This window comes from Mesoplodon bidens (genome assembly GCF_964165515.1).
Source record: "Mesoplodon bidens genome assembly, contig: HAP1_SCAFFOLD_49, whole genome shotgun sequence".
Classification (NCBI taxonomy): domain Eukaryota; kingdom Metazoa; phylum Chordata; class Mammalia; order Artiodactyla; family Ziphiidae; genus Mesoplodon; species Mesoplodon bidens.
In genome coordinates this window covers 2,305,231-2,332,351 of record NW_027671810.1, presented here as the reverse complement: position 1 = coordinate 2,332,351, position 27,121 = coordinate 2,305,231, and the positions used below count along the sequence as shown (strand labels likewise).

The following is a 27,121-nucleotide window of genomic DNA, read 5'->3' as shown; positions in this document are numbered from 1 at the left end:
TAATAGATTTCAAACCTCTATTGGTTTTGAATAATGCCATATTTCACACATAATTTTCTAAATAATCATAACAATTTTAGAATCAGAATAAACCTTATATAACCTTATATAAAACTTATTTAAATGCACATATAGTTCATTTTTATGGGTAAAACTAGGACTCTGGTCTTCTGATTACCAGTACTATTTCTTATTGCAACACACTGTTTAAATGTATGGATGATTGAAAAAAAGAGCATACCAGTGATCTCTTAAATGTTTTACAAAATATTAAGTAATTACAATTAGGGGAAATAAAGCTCATGAGGATTAAATTACAGGAAGAGTTTATAAGAGGGCAAACAAGTAGGAGATGTTTTTCCACACAGATAAATATGAGGTTTTAGCAGAAAATGACCAAAACTGCATTTATAAGGTCATGATACTAGCTAAATGAAATAAAGACAACCATCATGTAAATAACATATAATTTTGAAGGTGAATTTTGAATATGGAGACTGGTACAGATTAACATCTGATTATAATAAAAATCAGACAGGCAGGGTAACAAGGTCTTCTTCATCCAATCACAGCTTATCAGGAATAAGGGAACCTCTTGATACTTTGGTATGTGCCATTTTAGGACAATGAACTTGGTACAAAGTGAACACCTGATACAAGAAATAGTTTAGAAACATAAATATGATTCAAGAAATTCATGGATGGTGAAAGCTATGTTGGATTATTTCAAAAAGTTAGGGATGACTTGGTTAAGTAACTTCTCTTTTTAATAACAGAATAACTGTCACATAAAAGATCTCACTATGCCATTGACAAAGATAAAATCCCGGGACGCCATGGCTTCACAGTCTAATAGTCTAGAGATACAATGTCCAGTATAGTGTCCATTAGTCACAAGTGGCTATTAAATACTTGAAATGTGGGCAAGTTTGACTTAGGAACTGAAATTTTAATTTTATTGAACTTACATTTAAAAATTTAAAAACACATGTGACTAATGGCTGTAGTTTTTCACAGCACTAAGAACATTTCCATTATCATGGAAAGTTCTATTGACCAGAGCTGACCCATAACCTTTTTACTTAATTTTACATTTATTCCTCTTTGCTAAGAAAATCCTCTCTCTTACTAAAAAACAATATTAGCAAGATGGCTAGATATAAGCTCAAGATGCAAAAATCTATTGGATTTCTATAATCCAGGAACAAAGTGAGAGCTTAAAAATTATTTAAAATGGAAAAAAAAACTACCTAGGAATAAATCTAAATAAAAATGTGCAAGACATTTATGGAGAAAATGAAACCTTAATGAAAGATGTTAAAGAAGTCTTAAATAAATGGAGAGGTACATCTTGTTTATGGATTGAAAAGACTCATCATAATGGTGTAAGTTTTCCCCAACTTAATTTATATAGTCAATACAATTACAATAAAAATACTTAATAGAGGTTTTACAGGATTGCCAATTCTGAAATTTATGTGAATGGTCAAGAACAGCTCAGACACACCTAAAAAATCCATTCATTCCAAAATGGTCCTGGAAAACTTAATTATTCATAAGAAAACAAAGAAATTGGATAATACAGACAAGTCGATTGTAAGTGCATTAATGGCTTGAATATAAAACAAAGATACACTAGAACTTTCAGAAGAAAATATACTATATCTGGGTAGCATTAAACTAGGGAAGGACATTTTAAGTAGAACAAAAAGACACTAAGCTAAAAGATAAATTTGATTTCATTAAAATTGAGAGCCGCTATTTATCACAAGACAACATTAAAAATGTTAGAAGGTATGAAATAACTTATTTGTGTCATATATAGCTGACCAAAGATTATTTGCTTGTATTTAAAAAACAATACAAATAAGTAAGAAAAAGATAAACAGTAGAAAAATGGACAAAAGATATTCTCTGGACTTCACAGAATAGGAAACATAGGCAACTGTTAAACAAATGAAAGGATTCTCAGCCTATCAGTAATTAGAGAAATACAAAGTAAAATTGTTATGGACTGAATTGTGTTCCCTAAAATTCGTATGTGGATGCCCCATCTCCCAATGTGGCTGTTTGGAGACAGGGACTTTAAAAACATAATTATGGTTGAATGAGGTCATAATGGTGGGGCCCTAACTGATATGACTGGTGTCCTTGTAAGAAGAGAAAGAGATAAGAGGGATGTATACACACAGAGAAAAGGCCATGTGAGGACATAGCAAGGAAGCAGTGGTCATCTGCAAGTCAAGGACAGAGGCCTCAGGAGGACCCAAAACTTCCAACATCTTGAGCCTGGACTTCCAGCCTCCAGAACTGTGAGAAGATAAATCTCTTGTTTTTTAAGCCACTGAATCTGAGGTATTTTGCTAGGACAACCTGAGCAGACTAATACAAGGAACAAAAGACTAGAATGGCCATTCTAACTGGTGAAGCTATAGAGCAAAAGGGCTGAAAATTGATTCCATAACTTTGGAAAACATTTTGACATGCATGTTTAAAGTTGAATATTTGAATTCCCTACAACTCAGCAATTCTACTCTTAGTATGTCTACTCTTTTACTTATGTTAAATCTTGCACATGTGTACCAGGAAACATTAAAATAAATGTTCATGGAAGTACTGTCCGTAATAGGCCCCAAACAACCCAAATATCATTAACAGAATAATAAACACATTTTCTTGTATTTATACAATAAAATATTATACAGTAGTACAAATGAATGAACACTAGTTAAAGTAAAGTGGATGAACCTTAGAAACATAATGTTGAGTAAAAAAAGCAAGCACAGAAGACTAAAGTATGATATCAATTAAATAAATCTCAATAATAAGCAAAATCAGATAAAAATTATGTGGATGTTCAACATGAAGCCAAGATCAGAGTGATTTCTTTGGTGAAAGCAGGAAGGTGGGATCAGGGTAGAGAACAGAGAGAAGACTCAGCAGTTTTGATTCTAGTTCTTAGTTTTGGTGGTGTGTTTGCAGGAGTTTTTATTATTTCTCATAACTTACATACAATTAAATATATTCTTTTGTAGATTATCTAATAATATTTAAAAAATCAAAATCCATTATATACCAAAGATAACCCCTAGACATTAATTATAGAGAGTCCACTTTGAAACAACATACATAGTTACTCATACATCTTCTGTAGTTGAAAGCTTTTAGCTATGAAATTCTTCCCCCTTCATAGGAGGACTTTATGTGCCATAATGAAGGAAAATTGTTCCTACTTTAGGACAATTTGCCTTCTTTATTTAAGTGATACTAGTCCTTTGGCTGCCTAGAAATTTTAAAAACAACTGATAACTACATCTACTGCCTGCAAGAGAATAAAGGAAAAGGAGCATAGGAGGCAATCTCATACATTACTGATAAACACATACAAAGTCAATATTGGTACAAAGCTATTTCTCCATATAGCAACTCTGAATTTTATTAATAAATACATATATATATATCAAACATTAATAAAAGAATAAAATCCAATATGAGTACATTTGCTCTTTTTTTGCAATTAGTTCCAGGATTCTATTTTCGATTATTACTTCATATCTGCGAGAGTTGGGTGTGTGTTTGTGTGTTTGGTTTTATAGAAGTTGCATTGTGCTAAATTTTACATATCTTTCTAGAATTAAATGGCTTTTGTTATCCCTTGGGAATACTGAAGATAGCAACAACAGATTACTACCTACCGGTGGAAAAGTATAAATAGCAATTTTAGCTGCTAGTGATTCTGAAATTGCCCTTAACTTTGTCCTTCTAAAAATGCTCCAAGAATTACGTTTTGCAAATCCACAGATTTACTATCCATATTCAAGTCATTTACGTGGACAAAGAATGTAGCCTGCAGTATCAGTACAAAGGATGTTATAGCCATCAAGCCATCAGCCACTGAAGCCACCCCCAGTGCTGCACCCTGAGGGGATTCAGGATGGAGAAAACAGGATACTGGCCCTAGATAATTAAAGTGCATATCAAGGGAATGATTTCCATGAGACCAGATTCTTGCATCTCACCACATATAGAAAAGTGCTAAATTTATTTAATTAAGATGTCTAGTTTCTTTAATTAACAGTAATCTTTTGATGTTCCAACTACCTGGGTTTTTTTTTTTTGCAAGAACCCCTAAATATCCTGTGCCCTCCCTTACCTCTTCGGAACAGTCCCTCAGAGCTATCTGAGAGGTTGTCTCCTGATTTAAGTCCTCAGTATGTCCTCCAAATAAAACATAATTCTCAACTTTTAGGTTGTGCATTTTTTTTCAGTCCACATTTAATTGTATGGCTCACGTAGGTACTATGCCTAGATGTAATGGGATGAGCTGTAAATTATTAAAACTAGATAAATTCTGTCAGCTCTACCACTAGCTGAGATCAGGCTTTCATCTCTGGATACTTCTGTCATAGACCATGGTAGATATGGGGTCTGTGTTGGTCTTAAAATTATTCTTAGAATTGTGGGGACTCATTCATTCTTTCAGCAAATTTTATTGCTTATATTCTATGTGTCAGTTACAGTGCTGGGTCTTGAAATACAGAAGTCAACACACGAAAATACAAGGATAAAACACATTTTCGACCATATTAACTTTTTTCATTCATTAATTCATCCCTAAATCATTCAACACGCATCTTCTTATTGAATACTGATGAGGGGTCTAATGCTAGGCTAAACACTGAGTATATAAATGCAAATGAGATGGATAGGCCCTGACTTTGATGTCACTACTATCTTTTGTCCTGCCATATAATGGCACAGCTTCATTATTCCCTTTACCCTAAGTTTTTATCACAAATTGCTAATGAAAATAAAACTGTTAGTGGAGTTTCAACATGCATAGGTAAATGAGAACACAGAACTCCCCTTTCGCATGCCCCATTCTTCTCCTTCTAACTCCATATGTGAACCCACTTTGTGCCAAGACCAAGAATTTGTGCCCCAATAAGAACCAAGGTGATTTCCTCACACTGACTGGAGCTATTACTCACTTAGAAGACATGATGCTTAATTTTGATAAGCAACTAGAAGACCATGGAGACAACCTATAAAAATGATTTGTCTTGGGAGAAAATACTAAAAAGGGTTAATGTGCTGTTCCACATGTCTAACCTCCTGGGATTAAACCACAGGCACCAAGGTCACCAAGGGTACTTGGCAACAATGAGCTAAAAATGAAAAAAAAAAAAAGCATCATACTGTTATTGTATTCATTTTCCCCCAAGGCACTCTCTGATAAACACCACAACATCTAAGGGAATTGAGAACAGCTTCCTTGTGGGGTAGGTTAGATATGCATCTTTTTCCAAGCAGTTATATCATATCCAGCTATCAGCACACCTTATTTAAGGTGATTATAATGTATGAGATTAAATGTTCCTACCTGATTGGAAACCTTCTTGTCCTCAATTCATTGGCTATACTGGATTATTTTTCTTGGGTCAGGCTTCCAGAATTCTACCAGAAACCGTTCCTTTGGGGAAACCAGGCCTTCCCAGAAACTCAGGAAACTGAAATGGAGACAGCAAGAGAGAAGGAAATTATTTGGACATATAGACCTCAATTGTTTGGTTTTAAGTAAACGTCCAAGCAAATATCTTCTACATGGTATAATAACTTTAGGGAAATACACGGTTTATAAGTTTGTGTACTCATAAACTGAACATATTATGATAAAAGCACAGGTTGCATTTTGTGTCTTCAACCCAAGCAAACACTTCAAAAAAGGCCCAGTTATACTTTGTTCATTAAGACACAAAGAGAGGGCAAAAAGGGCAAGTTTCTAAGTCTTTTTCTTTAAAATTTACTTCCTTTCTTCAGCCTTCATCAAGATCTTCAGGAAATTAAATTTACTAAAGTTAATTATTCATAAAATAAACATACGAACCTGCAGAAAACTATTTCACAGAGACCTGTAATGTACAATATCCATCGCATACATGCACCATGAGCTTGTCTTTTCTAGCACTGGCATACACAAAACTCTGTCTGTGTGTGTGTGTGCACATGTGTGTCTTTTTTTTTGTTATGGAGCCATAGGGAGAAAATAAATCTATTGGCTGCAATTCAGTGATGTAGAAAGATTTAAGGGTAAAGGAAAAGGCTACATCAAGTGAAGCAATAAAGTCATGAGGTTGTGCTTCCATAATAATAACAATAGCAGTCTTCTCTAACCAAGGGAGCAGGCCCCTCAAATTATAGTCACACCTGTTAGACCATCTGCCCATAAATTTCACACTATCATTAATGGAAAACAAATGGCACTGTCTCTCCTTCCCTTTATCCATTGGCTATTCTCATAGAAACGATTTTTCTCTTCAAGGTCATGCTCTTTCCTATCTGTTTCAAAATATTAGGATTTAGGAGGGGTGATACATAATGTGCCATGCCTTGGTACTTGTACCAGTGATGGCTCTGTAAGGAGCACTGGATTGTTAGGAGGCTATAAATTGAATTCCCCTAGAAGCAGAACCTGAGGCAATAATTTGAATGCCAACTGTGCATCTGGGAGGTGCTTCCAGAAAACTCAGAAGTGGAGTGGGAATTGAGAATGGAGGCATGGAAGGAAGCCAACAGAGGTGCATTACTGAATCAATTACTCCTGCAGGAAACTGCTGCCAGTACTTCAGGGGAGTTCTGTGAAACTCTATAGAGCATGTCTCAGAGTTATCCCAAGAATTGGTGAGAAACTTGAAGTACTTATCTTCCAGTCCCCTCTGTCCTTGGTTGAAAGCTACACCGAGATACATTAACTCCTGTACATTTCTGGCCTGCCCTAAGGTGGATAACTGCAGGTGGTAGCATGAGTCTATCAGCATATACTGGAATGATGAGTGCTGGGGAGATATGAGTGGAGCATTGAAACCATCTAATACAGTGGGGGCAGGAGATATTAATTATTGGCTTGCAAGTCCAAATGGTAACCTTAAATTCCTGGGTTAATGGTTTTACTTTGAGGTATTTAAGCATGATGTATGAGTAAAAATTTCCTCTATTAAATCAAGTTGAAGATCCTAAGTCCCTAATCTTCTGGAAAACTGTGGGTATCTTTTTAACAGATTTTTGAAAAGTAACATGATTAAGATTTCAAACTGACCATTCATTCACTCATTCAACAAACATTTATTGAACACCTAAAGTAGGCCATGGGTTAAACTAGGCACCAGTGTTACTGTTACTAAAATCATTATCGTGCCACCTAGAAGTCAATGTATTGTGACACTCAAATAAGAAAATCCATAGTTACCGTAAAAATTATTACAGAGTGCTATAGGAAGACACGGTAAGACCTTAATTCATGCTGTGGACAGTAGTATATGGGGGATATCAGTAGGGCTTCCTGTAGAAGGCAATGGAAATGGACATGTAACATGAAGGAAGGGTGAATTTTTGAGGAAAAGAGAAGATAAATTCATGTTTGCCAGAAAAAGAATGGTTAAGGATCAGTCCAGAAAGGAGTTCCATTCATAATCAGTATAAGAAATGTCACTGGGGCTTCCCTGGTGGCGCAGTGGTTGCGAGTCCGCCTGCCGATGCTGGGGACACGGGTTCGTGCCCCGGTCTGGGAAGATCCCACATGTCACGGAGCGGCTGGGCCCGTGAGCCATGGCTGCTGAGCCTGCACGTCCGGAGCCTGTGCTCTGCAACGGGAGAGGCCACAACAGGGAGAGGCCCGCGTACCGCAAAAAAAAAAAAAAAAAAAAAAAAAAAAAAGAAAGAAATGCTCACTGGAGTGTAAGAAAAGAAGACAATGGAGAGAGTGGTAGAAGCCAGACCATGAATGGTCCATGTATGTATAGTAAGTGCTGTGGTGTAGTCTTTGTGTTTCCCTCCAAATTTATACATTGAAATCTTAATTTCCGGAGGTTATAGTATTAGTAGGTGGGGCCTTTGGGAAATGATTATGGTATTAGTGCTCTTATACAAGAGACGCCCCAGAGCTCCCGAAGCTCTTCTGCCATGTGAGGTTACCATGAGAAGTCTGTGACTCAGAAGAGGGCCCTCATCTGACCATACTGCCACCCTATTCTTGCACTTGCAGCCTCCAGAACTGTGAGAAAAAAATGCCTGTTGTTTATGAGACACCCAACCTGCACCATAATCTTACAGCAGCCCAAAAGGACAAAGAGAGTTTGGATGTGAGATTTTACTCCAAGAAAGATGGGAATCCATTGAAGGATTTTAACTGGTAACTTAGAAGAGAGAAAAGTTTCATAACACAATCAGGTATTTTTATAAGAAAAAGTTGTTTCATTTTCAGAAAGATCACTCTGGAAATACTGTGACTAGATTTTTGGAGAAGGGTGATGGCAGTCCCGGATATAGAAAGATGAGTTAGTAGTCCATTAATGTAAGTCAAACAAGAAAGTGGATATAGAAAGCGTGAATTTGTGGCTGAGCGTTCTTTTCTTTTAGCACTTGAAAAATGTTATGTCCATGCTTCTGACTCCAGAGTTTTAGACAAGAAATATGCTGTCATTGGAATTGGTGTTTCAAAATAAGTAATGCATCGTTTCTTCCTGTCCACTTTCGATATTTTTTTTGTCTCTACTTTTCAGAAGTTTAATTATGACACGTCTTGGCAAGGATATCTTTGCGTTTTTCCTCTTTGGGTTTGTTCAGATTTTTGAATTTGTGTTTATGTCTTCTAAAAAATTGGGAACTTTTTAGTCATGATTTCTTTGAATACTTTGTCAGTCCTACTTGCTCTCTGTTTTCATTCTGGAACTTTGATGATATGAATGTTAGTGCTTTTGTTACTGTTTACACGTTCTTGAGATCCTGTTCTTTCTCCCATCTTTACCCCTCAGTCTATTTTTCTCTGTACATGTGGTACATTGTATTGATCTCTTCTAAGTTCATGATTCTATGCTTTGTAATCTCCACTCTACTCTTGAGCAAAGTTTTTTGATTGTTGTAGTTTTCAGTTCTACTGTTCTCATTTGTTTTTATTGTTATAGCTTCTAGTTCTTTGTTTACATTTTGTATTTTTCCCATTTCTGCCAAGGAACACAAAATTGCTAATTGAAGCACTTATGTGACAGCTTATTTAAAATCCTTGTCTGATCAGTTCAACAGATGTTTTATCTCAGTGTTGGTGTATGTTTATTGTCTTTTCTCATTTATTCTGTGATTTCCTGGTTCTTGGTGTCATAAGTATTTTTCCATTGTATTCTAAACATTGTGAGTTATTACATGACTGTGTATCCCATTTAATTTTATTATTACTTTTTAGAAGGAAGTCATCCTATTTGAGGCGTAGTATGAGGACTGGGAGGTTATGTACAGATTTCCATTGGGCCCTACTGACGATACCCCAGCAAAAGTGGGCACTTACATTGTCTCACTGAAGACAGATCAAGTAGAAGTTCAGCTCCTATTGGCCTTTCTGAAACCTTCCCCTCAAAAGTGGGAACATTAATATCATTGTGTTGCCTTTTAGTAGGAGTGGAAGTTCATCTCCCCAGTAGATTTCTTGACACCAGGGGAGGGGAGAAGTGAAGTGTTTGCTGTCCTTCCTCCCACTTCATTCCTTCTTGTTGATGCCGGGTGTGGGTAGAGGGTCAGCTACGTGCTGGCCCCACTGACACCAAGGTAAGAGGAAGAGAACTACCAACTAGCCCTGCTTGTGCCATCTCATTCTGTCTTACTGCCTCAGGATGGTTATGGGGATTCAGCGCCCCACTGGGTCTCACTGACACCATGTGTTGGGGGTTAGTGGGGTGCCTACTCCCTCCAACCTGTAACATCCTATTCTTATTGATGTCAGGGAGAGACGGAGGCTAAGTCCCACCATTGGACCCCACGACTGTGTGAGGGCAGCCCAGTGTTAACTAGCCTGTCAGGCACCACCTTTTAAAGTCTGTTTTCTAATGGAAAGGGGTGGAGGCTCAGCTCACCACTGGACCACACTGAAACAACCCTGGTGGGGAATCAGAGCGCTGGCTCTTCTGGAGGGCAGGAGTGGGGTGGTGTGGAAGATCAAATCCTACCTTGGCCCAACTGAAACGACAGGACATAGGGGATGGGTGCAATATTCCACTGGCACTTGGCTCGAGTAGTGTGTATATTCCACTGGCACTTGGCTCGAGTAGTGTGTATATTATTGCCCAAATGGTCTTCTGTCTTTAGCAACCCCTTTCCTCATACTTTGGCTAGGGGGAATAGGGTTTTGTGTTTTTTTCAGAAGCTTTTTTGCCTGTTGTTCTGTTGGTGGTTATTGATTGGGGGTTCCTGTAATACCCTCTCCAGGATGTATGGGAAGCAACAGGAAACACAGGGGACTCATCACCATGTTATTCCTCAAGTCCCAAAGTCCCTAGTTAAGTCTGCCTTCTCATTTCCACCTTTCAGCGTCTTCCTATGTTTGTTTGTTGTTATGTTCAGGGTTTTAGTTTTAAGTGGGAGAACCTGGGAGAAATGGGCTACTTCATCTTCTTGGAAGCAGAGGTCTGGAGGCCTTTTCATGTTAAAAAGTACTGCTGACTGTAAGTTAAAATTTGATGATATACACCTTGCCCTTTAAGAATTATTCTGCTAGATGATGTGGCTTCCCAAAGTTGCTACAATTTGATTTTCATACTTCTAAAAGCCAAGTGTTTTGCTGGAGTTGAAATTTAAATATAAGCAAGAGATGAGGCTAAGATGATCTATGTGGTAACAGATTAAAGTTGGAAACATCAATATACATTCATGTTTAGCTTAATATTGCTTCATATTACCTTAATACACATGGTTATGTAGAGAGATACTTATAGATATGTGCCTATACATGGGTCATGTACGCACATATTATCTCTTTGCTCTGTCAGCTGAGAAGATCTAGAAGCAATGACATCCAAGCAGCAATTAGTACACCCCACACCCAGATCCTCCTGTCTAATACCGTTCTCCACTAAAAAGACCTAGTTATCCTTGAAGAAATAGCTGATTCTAGGACTGGGGCAGCAAATATACAAGATTTATATACAAGACCATCTTATAGTGTCAGAAAGTTCCAAAAAAAAACATAGGATGGGGATACCTCAGAGTGGCACAAGAGCCAACTGAAAAGAGTTCACAAGGGTCAGGACTAGAGCAATTTGAGGAACAAAGTAACTAAAGTAGAATTAGATTATAACCCAAAGTATAAAATAAAAATCCATGAGTTCTTCTGATATAAATAAATAATTGGATACATAAATAAATGCAGGAGAATAGATAAATCTCCAGTGCAAAGGAATTCCAAATAGTTTATGTAGTACTCCATCTGAAGCATAACTCCCTATTCCTTAGTTGTGGGCTGAGCATATTGACTTCCTTCCAAAAAGTACAGCATGAAAATGGGAAAACAGTAATCTTACGATGGAGAAACCTGAAAAACACTACCTCAGCCTGGTGATCAAGGTCGACCTCAGCATTCATAATGCATATTGATACTTCGTACACTTGATGTGATCTTACAGAATGACCCTTCTACTCTGTGGTCTTCCTCCCCAAAACACATAATCCCAATATTATCATGAAAAATGCATCAAACAAATTCTAGTAGTGGGTATCCTACAAAAAACTAACTACTCAAAATTGTCAAGGTCATCCAAGGAAAATATATGAAGTTATCAAACCCAAGAGGAGCCTCAGGAAACATGGCAACTAAAGGTAATGTGATGTTTTGGATGAAATCCTGGAATAGAAAAAGGACATTATGGTATGCATAATAGTCCACTGCCGAATCCATTAATCCATTAGCATTTGCATTGATCTTTGTATTCCCTTTTACTACAGGAGTTAAAGTTAAAAGTCCATGTGCACTACAGATAGCATTTCATTTCCTCTCATCTTCTCAAGTACTTCACAGCACTGCATTTTCTACAACCCATCTACTCCTTATGAATGATTCTTGCCAAAATTCAACCTCATTCTAGACTAGTAACTCCAACTTAAAATGTTAAAAACTATACGTGCAACATGAAAGCCTCCCTCCTCCCCTAATCCCTGCATATCTTCTTTAGCCAATTCATGTCTGAACTTTTCAAAATTGTTATCTTCATATATTGTTTCCATTTCCTCACGTCCCATTTACTCTATAAGTTACATTCATCAGACTTCTCTCACCATAATCTCTTTGCCCACTGTCCTGAAATTTTACTTATGGAGGTCACCAGCGATCTCCATGTCAGTATAGCCAACGAATAGTTTTTGTCCTTTTTCTAGGCTTTTTCCTTCTTTAAAAAAGAAAAAGAAAAGGAAAAACCGTTTTTTTTTTTCTTCTATGCTTTTACACTCTCATCATCTTCTGTCTTGGTATATTTTACTGGCTTTCTGTGTTTAATCTGATTTCTAATATTCTATTAGTTTCCTTTATCTTGAGTGGAATAAACCAGTATATGAAGGATTATTCTCAACAGCTAGTTCTCATAATAACAGTACTAGGAGCAGCAGTCAATACTCTGTAATGCTTATCATGTGCCAGACACTATTCTAAGACACTGTTTAAATACATATATATAGACACACACAAATATATATGAGGTTTTCCTCCTCATAGGCCTATGAAATAAGCCTATTATTATACCCATGTTACAAATGAGAAAACTGAGGCAATGAGAGGCCAAGGTCCCATGATCAGTACATGGTGAAGCCCCGCCTGAGTTGATGCTGGAACTTTAGAGTAGACAGGATAAATGTCTCACAGATTGGCCTTAAAAGTGAGCAACATTCAATTAATGACTTGTTAAGTATCAGAAAAAAATGGAACATTTTAAATTGAATGGGAACTACTGAGTCATATCAGTAACTAAGAATGACTCTTATTGAATGAAATTATTTTTCATTATTCTTTTGAAAGAAGAATATTCTTGTGTAAGTGTTTCACACTTGTTTTTTCATTCACATATTTATTCAGTTATTGGACCCACATTTCCTACACACCTTCTATGTGCCAGTGTCTGCTGCCAGCTGTTTTGCAAAATCAGAAGAAAAGGAAAGGTAATTCCTTCTCACCATTGCCTCAGCCAGTATTTCTTCTGTAATTAAAATTGAAAGCTTTCCCCAACAGGTTCTCAGAGGCTCTCCCAGAGAAACAGATTTCTCTTTTCCTGTATAATTAAGCACAAATTGTAAGGTGCAGGGCTTGGCCATAGAGGGATGGATGGTCAGAGGTGTTCCGTGCAAGGCTGGGGGACGCTTTTGTGTTTGGTTAGCTGTCAGGAAATGCTAATTTCCTTTTCTCTTGCCATTAGGCACTAATTCCCTGCTGTGCCAGAATTTTTTTGCAGGCTGGGGCCAGAAAGGTGAAGGGAGCTGTACAGCACAAATGCCAGAGTATCACCTGCACCAGGAAACTGCTGCTGGGCCAGGAAGGTGATTGTTCACCCAGCGTTTGTGCCAACAATGTACCTCACAACTCCTTTTCTTCTCGTCCTTGGGAGCAGGCCTAAGAGTAGGTACTAAATTCGGTCTCTGACTGTCTCAGGTCGCTAAGCGTGTACCCTACACACGAGGTTCCAATAGCAATTAAGCATCTAATCAAAATCTCCTAGCTCAGGAACAAAAGCCAAGGCTTAACTCTTTCCTGGGCTGCTGACTGCAAGGAGATCCGTGTTGCCTGCCCGTCAGAGCCACGTGTCTGCCTCCCCACATCTACTGCTCTGAAGGGGAGACAGCCCACAGCAAGCTCCCAAGCCCTACAGCACAGATACCCTGAAAGCTCGGGGAGGCCAATGTGTGTTCCTTCTGCTTCTCACAAACACAAGGCAAAACGGGCTGCACCCACATCACCCTAACACCTCTGCCTCTGCAGGTCTCATCCCAGAAACGCCCTTTCCTTTTAAAGAACCAGGTGGCCAGAACTGTGACCACAGATGACAATTTTTCTGCCATTTTATTTTAGCCCTATGCAAAGAGCCTCTAGCGTGGCCCTATGACTCTGTTCGCCTGGTGTTGACACCTTGTATGATCACCACCTCCCTCTGAGCATAGACAGGACCTGTGACTTTTTTCTAAACAATTGAGTATGGCAAAGGTGAAGGGGTTTGGCAGATGTTATAAAGGTCCCAAGTCAAAAGGGTAAATCAAAAAGGAGATTATCCTGTGTGGCCTTAATCAGGTGAAAGCTCATAAAAGAGGCACCGGGCCTTCTACAGGCCAGAGACCCTCCTTGCTGGCTGAAGCAAGCAGCCACACCGAAGAAGCCCACAGGGAGGAACTGCATTGCCTCTAGGATCTGGGGTGGCCTCCAGTGACAATCAGCAAAAAGCTGGGGACCCCAGTCTTGGAGCAACCAGGATATGAATTCTGCCAACGACCTGAATGAGCATGGAAGTGCATTCCCCCCCAGGCTGATGTCCACATGAAAATGTGGTCCACCCAACACGTTTATCAGAGCCTGGTGAGACCCCAAGCAGAGGACCCAGTGCCTGGACTCCGGACCCATAAAACCTGGGTTGTTTTAAGCCACTCATTTGTTACTCAGCAAACAGATAACTAATACAATTCCTAAGCATTCAGATCCTACATTTTTAAATGACTGGTGACTCAGCTGTATTGCAGCCATGGTCTTCATCATTAATATCTTCAAATCACCAGCCAATTAATATATTCCTTCTATGCATTGCCCCTTGGGTCCATGGTGCATATTTTTTGAGACCATTGAGCTCTTGAGATCTTCTGTCAATCACTTCTCATTTCTTCTCAACCTTGCCTTTTTAGTCACTGAGAGCCCATATTGCAAAGAAAGATCTTAAAGTGAGTAGAAAACTACATTAAACAAAAAGATATGGATCCTATGCTTGACACACAAATATTACAAAAATATATTCTTTTTCTTTTAATCAAGCCTTCACATGCACAAAGAGAAAATCATATTTTATTCCTGCTTGTCTTAAGCCTCATGAAGCCTTCAGTTCATAAACTTCTAGAAAACTTTCAAAGTTCTCAACAAATATGTTTTGTAGTTCAGATCATTTTAGAAATCAACTGCCATAGACCAATAGGATTTTTTCCCCATGGAGTTTGACAAACTGAACCTATTTATATGGAAGAGCGGGCCAAGAAAGGCTAGGATACGTCCAAAGACTCCAAACGCCAGATATGAAGAATTATTATAAAGTGATACTTTATAGTATATTATAAAGTATGATGTTGGCACAATGATTTAAAAAATAATAAACCAACAGAGTAAAAAGAGGTGCCCAACACAGGCCCATGCATGTATTGAAATCTGATATATGGAAGATGGGACATTACAAATCAGAGGGGAACAATGTTCTATATACTGAATGGTACCCCATGATAGGTTCCCAATATAGGGGTGGGGGATAAATAAAACGGAAGAAATCGTCATTTAGGAATTTAGTTAACTACCAAACAATGAAAAGAAAAAGAGGTAAAAAAAAGGTATAAGCCAGTATTTTTAAACTATAACACAGTAAACAGTTATATAAATCATGTTATTCATTGTGTTTTGCAATCATTTATCATTTTAAAACAATCTAGGGTTAAGAGAGGCTGACTGACCTTTTAAAATATATTAATTACTGCCTATGATTCAGCTCTTAAAAATATATGCTTAATTTGTGATTGAGAAAGGGGATTCATTTTAAAAAATAGCTTTAACATGCCTTTGGCCTAACAAAAGCCAAACATGGGATGTATTTCAAAATCATAGGATTATGAAGATTGGACGCGAGCATGATGAAACAAGATTGGTCATGAATTGATAAGTACTAAAGCAAAATAATGGGCATGTAGGGATTTATTATGTATGTGTGTGTTTGACATTTTCCATAACTAAGAAAGTATTTTAAAAAAGGAAAGAAAAAGAGTGTTTGGTAAAGCATCTCAAGTAAGAAAGTTAAACAATAAGTCCCCTACATACAAATGAGTTCCATTCCAAGAACGCGTTCCTTAAGTCCAAATTGTTTGCAAATCCAACAAAGTTAGCCTAGGTACCCAACTAACAACTCGGCTATATAGTACGGGACTGAAATAGGTTTATAATACTTTTCACACAAATAATACATACAAAACAAACAGAAAAAATAAAGAAAACATTTTTAATCTTACAGTACAGTACTCTGAAAAGTACAGTAGTACCAGCTACTTTACCTATGCTTTTACGCTTGCTTCTGGACAGCCTGGGCTTGAAATAAAGATACTGTACTACTGTCCTCTATACAGTCCTGTTAACTACACAAAAGCACAACCACTCGTAGAAGATGCATGCACGTGACAATTTACCCCAGACACTTGAACTTACGTGATTGGACATGCGAATGCATGTTTGCATCTTTGAAAGTTCACAACTTGAAGGTTTGTATGTAGGGGACTTACTGTACAGAACTTGTGTGCTATTATTTTAAGAAAACACACATGTATATATGTGCATATATATGTGTATATATAGGCATAATAAAATGTGCATAAAAAGTTATGTTATATATATATATATACACACACACACACACATATATATACGCATATATACATAATTAACATAACTTTTGGGGGCAGGCAAGTCTACATTCTTACACAGTCATGTTACAGGTGAGGATCCTGATCTCTCCTGGGTGGTTATCTTCTGTTTGCCCTCCCAGGTCCCCTCTCCACCCTTCTCTGGTGAACTGGAAGGGTGAGGTTGACAGGATCCCAGCCCCTGAGACTTCTAGCTGGGTCTGGGCCATGGAGAGCATCAGAGAGATGTGAGGGAGGGAGGAGGAAAGTGAAGGCAGGGGATTTGTTTCCCTGGCTTTCTCCCTGCTAGATAGCCTCCAAGTGGGCTAAGTATGACCTTTTACTGAAGGTTACTGTACCTCTCAAGAAGACCAATTCTCCAGGGGTCCTTTTTCTGCTGGGGTCCTGAAACTGATCCCTCTCTTCTTCCCTTTGGACATAGAGATTGTCTCAGCTCAGCTGCTCCTAGCCCCAGATTCCTGCACAATCCCTCCTATGGGGCTGTACTCACACCCTTGTAACAGTTTTGTGTGCCATCTGTTATCTATTAGGACCCTAATTACCACCCTCTTCATTAAACAATAGATGGTACACAGTTATTATAAATAGAGATGGGGAGATTATTATTCTCTACATTTGCAAATCTTTCCAGTATTGCAGTTATGTCCTAGGTGATTCCCAAACTGGACACAGCAGACATAGGAATAAAGGAAAAGAGAGATGTGCAATTGGGGGTTATCAACTAGATACTTACTGGTCCACAAACCAGTTCCTTTTGCTAATAGACATGGAGGCAACTGAGAAGACAGTCCTTTCTCTGAAAAGCCCCAATTGTGAGAGCAATTCAGCTCTTCTAACTTTCCCTATATCTGAACCTAGACTCAGTGCTATAGGACTATTAGAGCACATCAAATATTGCACTATAGTTACCTGGATACATGTATTTATCTCCTCCAGTAGGCTGTGAGCAATTCAAGGAAAAGAGTCCGTCTCATTCAACTTTATATCCTTGCCATCTAGCACAGTGTCTGGCATATAACAGACACAGTAAATGTTAATTGAATGAATAAATGCCTGCTTGAATAAATGAATGCCAGTGGGGCCAGTGTGTTCCATAGCAGGGCTCTAAACAGAGGCTCTTCTCACCTTCCAGTCGCCATCTGGCTTCCAAAAGCAGCACCAAATCCAAATGTGACCTTGGTACCATGGAATAAAGAATCTTTCTCATCTGAATCACGCTGGCTACATCTGCCTGGCTACAGTCAACATAAGGTCTTGAGGCTGAGACACACCTTCATTTGTTAAAAGGGGGAGGGGAGCAGATGGCAAATGAAGGTACTAAAGCTCATTAATTCCTAATGGAGTTGTCCTCCTGGATGTAATTAGAACAACAAGAAGAGCCAAAGGAGGAGGGTTTGGGGAATAAAGTAGGCAGCTGGAAGAGGTTTATGAACGGTATAAACCCTCAGGGAGCTTTCCATTAGAGAGAATAATAACGTCCACACTTCACAATGGCATAGTTCTCCTCAACCAGCAAAACACATCTGCATACATTATTTCAATAGCGTCTCAGGAAATGATTGTAAGACACAGAGGAGAGTTTTATTTTTCCAATTGTGTAAATTTAAAAAGTTAAACTTCTCCTCAGAGAAGTTAAGCCACCTGCCCTGAGTAACATGGCTAGAAAGTTATAGAATAAGGATGGATTTCAAACATTCTGACACTGAATTTGGTCTCCATCCATTCCATGGCTATAAATGGAGAGAGTGACCTTCAGACCAATTCTAAAAAGCATGTGACACTCCACCCAGCCCAGCTATTCCACAGCATGCTCTTTTCTTCCATGCCCACTACCAATCACTTAAAGACAACCAGTTGCCTTCTATTTTTGATTGGCAAGTGGGACACAGAAGTTCTTATGAGCCTAGAGTTTTTATTTCTTTATGTCCCCTTGGAAGACCTCAAGCCAAGAGAGAAGGGAACTCTTCCTATTAGACCTGGTTAACTGACTCCATTTCTTCCCACTGTTCCCAACACAAAATAAATTTATTCAAATATGTAGTTGCATTGAAATTGAGAATTACATATTGTACTTTGATCTTATAGGAAGTGTGCAGCATAAAGCTGAGATATCAGCATTAAATGCAGAGACTTTATAACTAAGGGCTTGCTAGTAAGCCTGGGTTTTCATACTCAGGTCAGTCTACCCAAAAAGAAGTACGTTACTTGAAAATTGACTCTTTGCATTAAAGTAAACTTGCCCCTTAAAGTCTTCTTCTTCCTCTCTCAAAGACACACAGCTGACTTAGTTCAGAAGCAAGCTGAAAAGAGTAAGGAAGATGTTCTATTTAACCAGCATCAATTGCTTATAACTATCCTGTTCTCAGCATCTTTTCCCCCCAAGGAAGCATTCAGCCAACATTTTTATTGGACTGATGCCCAGATTGCTCCATTAATTCATGCAACTACCTTTGTTGGAGTGCTCCAGGCATTATTACTCATGAATCCTACCGAGCACAAATATATCTCTAAAAATACTGTCATTTGTATTACATATGACCTTAAAGCATCTTCATAAATTATACCTTCAAAGCAAACTAGAGAGCACTGAAGTCTTTTGCTATGTTAGTCATCTTAGTTTCACTAGACCCATTGTCTTTTCTTTACATATGCAATGTGACTAAATTGGTTTTACTGATCTGGGTCCTTCAGATTCATCAACTTTATCTTAAAGTGTATAAGATATATGATCTTTAAATCTGTAATGGTATCTTTCTGCTCTGTGGGTTTCATTGGTTCAAACTTATCTTCCAATTATGTCTTCCTGAGATGTATTCTAGCTATGATGGGGGCCTCTAGGCTGTGGTTTGTTTCTGGTACTGTATCTATTAAGTAAGCAAACCAGAAAAACAACAAAAATTGTGCTTTGGCTTCATATACATTAGACCATTTAACATGAAACCTGTCCATTTTCAGAGATTTGGGCAACAAATATAGTCACTTAATTATTAAATTAGTTACCTTATCCTAAACAATTGTCAGTAGCCCACCATGGTAATAAGAAAGTTCTTTCTCAAAATAATTACCATTTGATTTCCAATTGCTTATAAAACGAGCACTGTTTTCTACCCCAAATTTCCATGAAATCTTTTAATAAATATTCTTGTTTCATATTAGGAGTTTAAATGAATAAAGCATTATTCACATAAAAGAAATAAGTACTTTGATCTACTACATTATTTTCAAAAGGAAAGTAGAACCACAATGTATGATGATATCCTGAACATGATCTGGGACACAAAAAAATCAGTATTATCTGTGAAACCCTGAGCAAAATTTCTCTCCTTTGCGGACAGAAAGCAACAATGTCATTCAGCTATTTACATATGGCCCAGATACTAATGAGGAACTGTTTCCTGCTTTCTGTGAAGGAAAAGTGAACTATGAATAAATATCACTGGGGTCATTATCACCTGCACACACAGGTAACTGGTGGCTTGCAACAAAAGAGTGTCAGAAGCAAAATGGATCTGTAGCAGGAAAATCTGTCTTAAGGCATGATTGGGGGTAAAAGACTAACTGTGGATAAATATTTGTGGTGCCTGGCAAAGCTCTCCAAGTTCCAAGATGACGAAAGACCTTTCACACATATATGGAACTTCCCATGAGAGTTCTAGAGCCTTTCAACCTCAGAATATATCTGGCCTATCCTCTTTTCAAAAGGTAAACTGACAGGATCTTGGAGAAATGGGAGTTGAACCTACTCTTAGAGATCTTCAGAGAAGAGGAATTTCAGCTTCCTGGCTTAACTATGTTGCTTCTATCTAGTTTATTTTACATGGCACACTTATCATGCTTAAAAATCAGCCCAAGTCCACCTGTTATTTTTTTTTAGCAGCATTCACTCATTTATTCAATAATTATATACTGAGCACCTCTTATAGTCCAGGCACAACTTTACTAGCTGGGATTCAAGAGAGAACAAAAGAGACCATAATTCTTCCTCTTGTCGTCTTTATTATTCTAGCAATAAACTGTTCAATTCCCAGTAACATCCTTATTTCTTGTATGGAATTGGGTCAACTTCTTTGACCAAAGCTAGTTTTGTTAGAATTTAATTCCTTTAACAAAAAATTCAGCGACATGAAAACCAACATTAGTTTTGTACTCACAATTTGACAGCATTTGGGGCTGGTTCTTTTTTATTATTTGTCATTCTCATGTCTCCTAGAGGTGTACCCTGAACTGAAGAACAGTTTCCCTCCATCCTGGAAGGATACCAGTTCAACCGCATACACATCCCTGAGGGACACAGGCGGAATGTGAAGAAAGAGGGGGCCTAGCCAGCCATATGGCCCATTCAACATTGGGGAAAAATGGAATTGCCTTTACATCAAGTTTCCTAGGGAGGATATAGGGAAAGCTTGTACAGAATTACTACTCCAGCTAATCTGTAGCTCTTGCTACTACTACCATTGTCCTTTGACCTCACATACATTAGAATACTTGGTCCTCACAGCAACTCCATGAGGAACAGATGAGAAAACAGGCTGGCAAAGCTAAGTGACTTGTCTACAATTAACAGCTCTGACAAATGGCGGTGCTGAAATTCAAACTTATTTCAGGGGTCCGTCTCATGAAAAACCTATGATGTTAGTTATCTAATAAAACCATAGAAAGGGAGGAAAACCTAGGCAGAACACTCTATGACATAAATCACAGCAAGAACCTTTCTGACCCACCTCCTAGACAAATGGAAATAAAAACAAAAATAAACAAATGAGACCTAATGAAACTTAAAAGCTTTTGCACAGCAAAGGAAACCATAAACAAGATGAAAAGACAACCCTCAGAATGGGAGAAAATATTTGCAAATATTTGAAGCAACTGACAAAGGATTAATCTCCAAAGTTTACAAGCAGCTCATGCAGCTCAATATCAAAAAAACAACCCCATCCAAAAATGAGAAGACCTAAATAGACATTTCTCCAAAGAAGATATACAGATTGCCAACAAACACATGAAAGGATGCTCAACATCACTAATCATTAGAGAAATGCAAATCCAAACGACAATGACGTATCACCTCACACCAGTCAGAGGGGCCATCATCAAACAATCTAGAAACAAGAAATGCTGGAGAGGGTGTGGAGAAAAGGGAATCTTCTTGCACTGTTGGTGGGAATGTAAATTGATACAGCCACTATGGAGAACAGTATGGAGATTCCTTAAAAAACGAAAAATAGAACTACCATATGGCCCAGCAATCCCACTACTGGGCATATACCCTGAGAAAACCATAATTCAAAAAGAGTCATGTACCACAATGTTCATTGCAGCTCTATTTACAATAGCCAGGACATGGAAGTGACCTAAGTGTCCATCGACAGATGAGTGGATAAAGAAGATGTGGCACATATATACAATGGAATATTACTCAGCCATAAAAAGAAACGAAATTGAGTTATTTGTAGTGAGGTGGATGGACCTAGAGTCTGTCATACAGAGTGAAGTAAGTCAGAAAGAGAAAAACAAATACCATATGCTAACACATATATATGGAATCTAAAAAAAAAAAAAAAAGGTTCTGAAGAACCTAGGAGCAGGACAGGAATAAAGACACAGACGTAGAGAATGGACTTGAGGACACAGGGAGGGAGAAGGGTAAGCTGGGTGAAGTGAGAGTGTGGCATGGACATATATACACTATCAAATGTCAAATAGATAGCTAGTGGGAAGCAGCCGCATAGCACAGGGAGATCAGCTCAGTGCTTTGTAACCACCTAGAGGGGTGGGGAAGGGAGTGTGGGAGGGAGACGCAAGAGGGAGGAGATATGGGGATATATGTGTATGTATAGCTGATTCACTTTGTTATAGAGCAGAAACTAGCACACCACTGTGAAGCAATTATACTCCAATAAAGTTGTTAAAAAAAACATAGAAACGAATTAAACTTTAACCATCATTATTTCATCCTATAGAATGACATAACCCAAGAGAAAAAGATAGAGGTGTTGAATATCACTCATGCATTTTCAGTTCCTTCTGTGAATCTTAGCTACTGTAATAAAAGCATTGTTTTGAGCATTGTTTTATATGCATCCTCATATAAGACCACACATGCCTGTATCGATTAAAATTTAAAAGAAACAAATATTAACTGCAGATATCCAGTTCACTTACCTTGAACAAAGTAGCTTCAGGTGCTTCCACTTTTTTTTTTTTTTTTTAATTTATTTATTTTATTTATTTATTTTTGGCTGCATTGGGACTTCATTGCTGTGTGCGGGCTTTGTCTAGTTGCAGTGAGCGGGGGCTACTCTTCGTTGCGGTGCTTGGACTTCTCATTGCGGTGGCTTCTCTTGGTGTGGAACACGGGCTCTAGAGCGCAGGCAGGCTCAGTAGTTGTGGCACGTGGGCTCTAGAGCACAGGCTCAGTAGTTGCGGCGGATGGGCTTAGTTGCTCCGCGGCAATGTGGGATCTTCCCGGAACAGGGATCGAACCCGTGTCCCCTGCACTGGCAGGCTGATTCTTAACCACTGCACCACCAGGGAAGCCCCGGTTCCACTTTTGAAGCTGGATAAATATCAGACAGGAACGAAGTTCACTTTAGTTTGGTCCAGGAAGAAAAAAGATTCACACCTCTGAGAATAAAGAAAGAATCAGACCTTGTCAGGGCATTTGGTTCTAATTAACTAGTGACAAAATGGTTCTACACTGCAACTATGTAAAAGTGGCGGAGTTATTTGAGCTAGGAAAGATCAAAAACAATGATTATGATCAAGATGTTATTATTGCATATACTTTTGATTATTGGGAGTGAATCTTCCTCTCTCTTTTCCTCATTAAAATTTTATGGTTTATCAATTTAAAGTTAAGTGAACAAGATAATTTAACATTATTTTGATAATGGAGCATATTCCTTGTAAAACATAAATCCCTGGAGGCTTTCTCAATTCCCCTTCTTCTATCCCCACAAAGCTGCCTCTGTCTAGTATTGAGCCATGGCTTTGCTCAAGAAAGCAAAACAAAACACAAATTATCTAGTGGTAGCAATCTGAATGAAGACCTGGCCCAGAGGACAAAAAATGTGATTTAACATAAAATAGGATGTCATGATCTAAACTACTCATTTGGCATTTACCATAAATCCCTGAGTACCATTAGTTGTCTTTTCAGATAAATTCAATAAAAATTTATTGACTATTTTCCATGTACAAGCGCTTTGCTAGATATTAAGAAAAAGGAGGTGAATAGAAGACCAGGCTCTCTTCTCTGCAATCTATCTTTGAAGAAAGGAATATATGCAAACAATCCTGAATAATTTCAGGGATAGAGAGAAAAAATAGCATACTTTTGAAGAGAAATGCTAACTTGATATGATTCTATTTTATTCTTTCTGATCTATTGTAAACCCTTGGAAACCAGAAATTTGTATTTTTCAGAATCTTTGCACATGTGAGTATTTTAATCAGTAGTCCTTTTTAGTGAAGGACAGAAATTGTGTATGTTCTAAGGTACACGTGTAGCCTGATATCAGCTTCAGACACAGTTGGATCAGGCTTTTTTGTTTTTTGTTTTTTTGCTACGCGGGCCTCTCACTGTTGTGGCCTCTCCCGTTGCGGAGCACAGGCTCCGGACGCACGGGCTCAGCGGCCATGGCTCACGGGCCCAGCCGCTCTGCGGCATGTGGAATCCTCCCAGACCGGGGCACGAACCCATGTCCCCTGCATCGGCAGGCAGACTCTCAACCACTGCGCCACCAGGGAAGCCCGGATCAGGCTTTTTAAAGGGACATAAGAATTTCTTTCTCCATTCCTTGGGTCTGGTTTTCTCTATATTGGCTTCCTTCTTCAAAGATCCTCTAATAGTGGGATTAAAGATAGCCCCAGAAATACTGCACCTGGTTAGTAACCCTGGGAGAAAGACAGCTTCTCTTCCCAACAGTTTTAGTCCAAAGTCATGGAATTCATTCCTAATGGACTGTTTCATGTCGTGTGCCCATCACCACACAATTCACTGGGGCCAGAGAAATGGACTACACTGATTGGCCAGTCTGAGTCATGTGCCCACTGCTGGAGCTCTGCTGCTTCCAAAGCACATGACTGAGAGATGTAGGGAGAGACGCCCCAAAGGGAAACCTAAATGTAGTTACCATAGGAAAGGCAATGTCTCCTGGGCAAGATAAATATCATGTGCCACCACAAAAAGAACTCAGCAAATATTTGTTAATTGATGTATTGATTAGTAAGTCTGGGATAAGTGAAATGATGATAAATACAATGTGTGAAGGGAAACACAGCCAAGATCAATTGTGAAATGGAGCTACAGAGGTGGGCAGTATCCTACGAGGCCTCTTGGAAACAAATCAACAAAAAGGAGCTGACCTTGACTGTTTGCACTGTTTGAGAAGAATTAACTGAGTCTATAATCAGTAAACAATCCTGAGGGCTTGGTGAGTTCTGCCTTCTCTGATATGAAAATTGTGTTCATAGGTTATCAGAAGGTGAACATGGCTAACTGTCTGTGATTGCCACAAAACAAGAAAAATAAAATGAAATAGAAATCTTAAATCAGTCCTTGAATCACAACAGATACAATTATGAAAACCAGACTATATATTAATCAGATTTTCATGTATTACTTTAAAAGACTTCCCTAAAAAGCCATGAGGAAAAGGGACCTCTTATTTGAACTATGGAATGATCTGAATTGGCAACAATATACCAGTGCTTCAAAAGAAAGTCAATTAGTCCTATAAAAACAGTGTCTAGGGCTTCCCTGGTGGCGCAGTGGTTGGGAGTCCGCCTGCCGGTGCAGGGGACACGGGTTCGTGTCCTGGTCCGGGAAGATCCCACATGCCGCAGAGCGGCTGGGCCCGTGAGCTATGGCCGCTGAGCTTGCGCGTCCGGAGCCTGTGCTCCGCAACGGGAGAGGCCACAACAGTGAGAGGCCCGCATACTGCAAAAAAAAAAAAAAAAAAAAGAAAGAAAACAGTGTCTATAAAATATGTGTAACCTTTGATAATTCATTATATTTGCAAGGCAGAGGAACCTTTAAAAATGCATCATTTTTTTCCTAAATGACTTAATTTTCATTATTATACTACTTTAAACAAATTTTAATTAATGCATTAAAAGCTTTGAGTAGTTCTTACTTTAACCAACCAGCAACTAGAACAAGTTTCAAGAAGACTTCAAGTCCAGCCACATGCCTCCAAGAAAAGCTACACCTACAGTATCACAGACATATGGCCTCATGTGTCCATCTTGGCATGTCAGAATTCATGTCACTTGCCCAACTCCTTGCAAAAGTCCGTTTTTACATGGTAATGATTCATTTAAGATCATTAGAAAGCCATAAGTTTTCACTTATTCATTCAGAAGCAATTTTTAGTTCCTACAAGCACTGTGCTAGGAAATAGGATACAAAAATGAATATGTCTCTTGCTCCTAAGGAACTCACAGACTGAAGACACCCAGGGGAGCCAAAATTTTCCATACAATCTCATGAGCATGGGGACAGGGGGACATGCAAGGTAAGAGGGGCTACAAACCTTATCTGTACCTGATCACACTATTTTAAAAGTTGGCCATTCCGAACTAATTCGGAGTATGTTATCTCCAAAAGTTTATATGTTCCTAATTTCTCCATCATTTCCACTCTTAGGCATTCCCTAATTGTACCAAAGGTAGAGTGTGTTTTATATGAAAAAAACTGCTACAGGGCAATCATTGACAGCGATGTACTAATATAATACCCGACCAGAGAAAGCACGCTTTGCCATGATACATTGTTCAAACTATGAGGAGCAGTAGGGCTGAAATGAATCTAGTCGTGAACAAAAAAAAAGATTGAATGGAAACAGTTTGTATAAAAGGATACACTTGATATTTTCACTCTAGACATACAGATTAAGAGGCTGTCTATCAAGGTAAATCAATTTGCAATTTGAGACTGATTTTCTCCACCCTCAAGAAATGATTTGCAGGTATTTGTGGCTTTTCGTTTTGGTTTGACTATTATTTCATATTTTACTTGTAATTCTTCTTATGGAACACTAAGAACATTTATTGGTTCTTCGGTCAGGTTTATTGAGGTATAATTTACAGCCAGTAAAATTCACCCTTTCTAGCGTACAGTTCTAAGAGTTTTGACAAATGGATATAGTCTTACAACCTCCACCATAATGAAGAGAGAGAATAGTTCCAGCATCCTGAAAATTTTTCCCTGCCCCTTGGAAGTCAACCTGTAGCCCCCTGACAATCACTAATAAGTTTTCTGTCCCCATAGTTTGACTTTGTCCAGAAAGTCATATAAATGTAATCAACAAGTATGTAACATTTTGAGTTTGGCTTCTTTCACTTAGCACAAGGTAAGTGAGATTATCCGTGTTGTGTGTGTCAGGAAATGTGGACTGGCATATTGTCCTTTAGAGTTTCCCTTATTTTTCCAAAGCCAAAGTCAATATGCAAAGCCTGGATCTCTTGCCATTTAGTTTGTCCATGGTTAGGAAGAAACCGAGTTTTTACTATGGCTGTTTGTTTTCAGCATGGCAGGGAAAGAAGAAACACTCTCAGGGAATAATCATAATCTGTGGTTATTATAGGCACTAAGTCATATGTTTGTAAGACCCAAACTTTTGTTAGTCAAATGACTGGGCACTAAAATTAATTCGGAGACTCAAGG

The 27,121-nt window shown here is 38.5% G+C and overlaps 1 long non-coding RNA gene across 2 annotated transcripts in view; it reads right to left on the bottom strand.

Annotated features, from left to right (window-relative positions):
* Nucleotides 1-27,121, bottom strand: part of LOC308611007 — a 290,376-nt gene that overhangs the window by 16,573 nt on the left and 246,682 nt on the right. Inside the window, exon 1 of one of the 2 annotated variants that reach the window (XR_014014741.1) lies at nt 5,384-5,448. The exons of the other annotated variant lie outside the window; for it this stretch is intronic. This is a non-coding gene — a long non-coding RNA (uncharacterized lncRNA). Of the gene's footprint in view, nt 1-5,383; nt 5,449-27,121 lie in introns of those variants that run through there. 2 annotated transcript variants of the gene reach the window in all.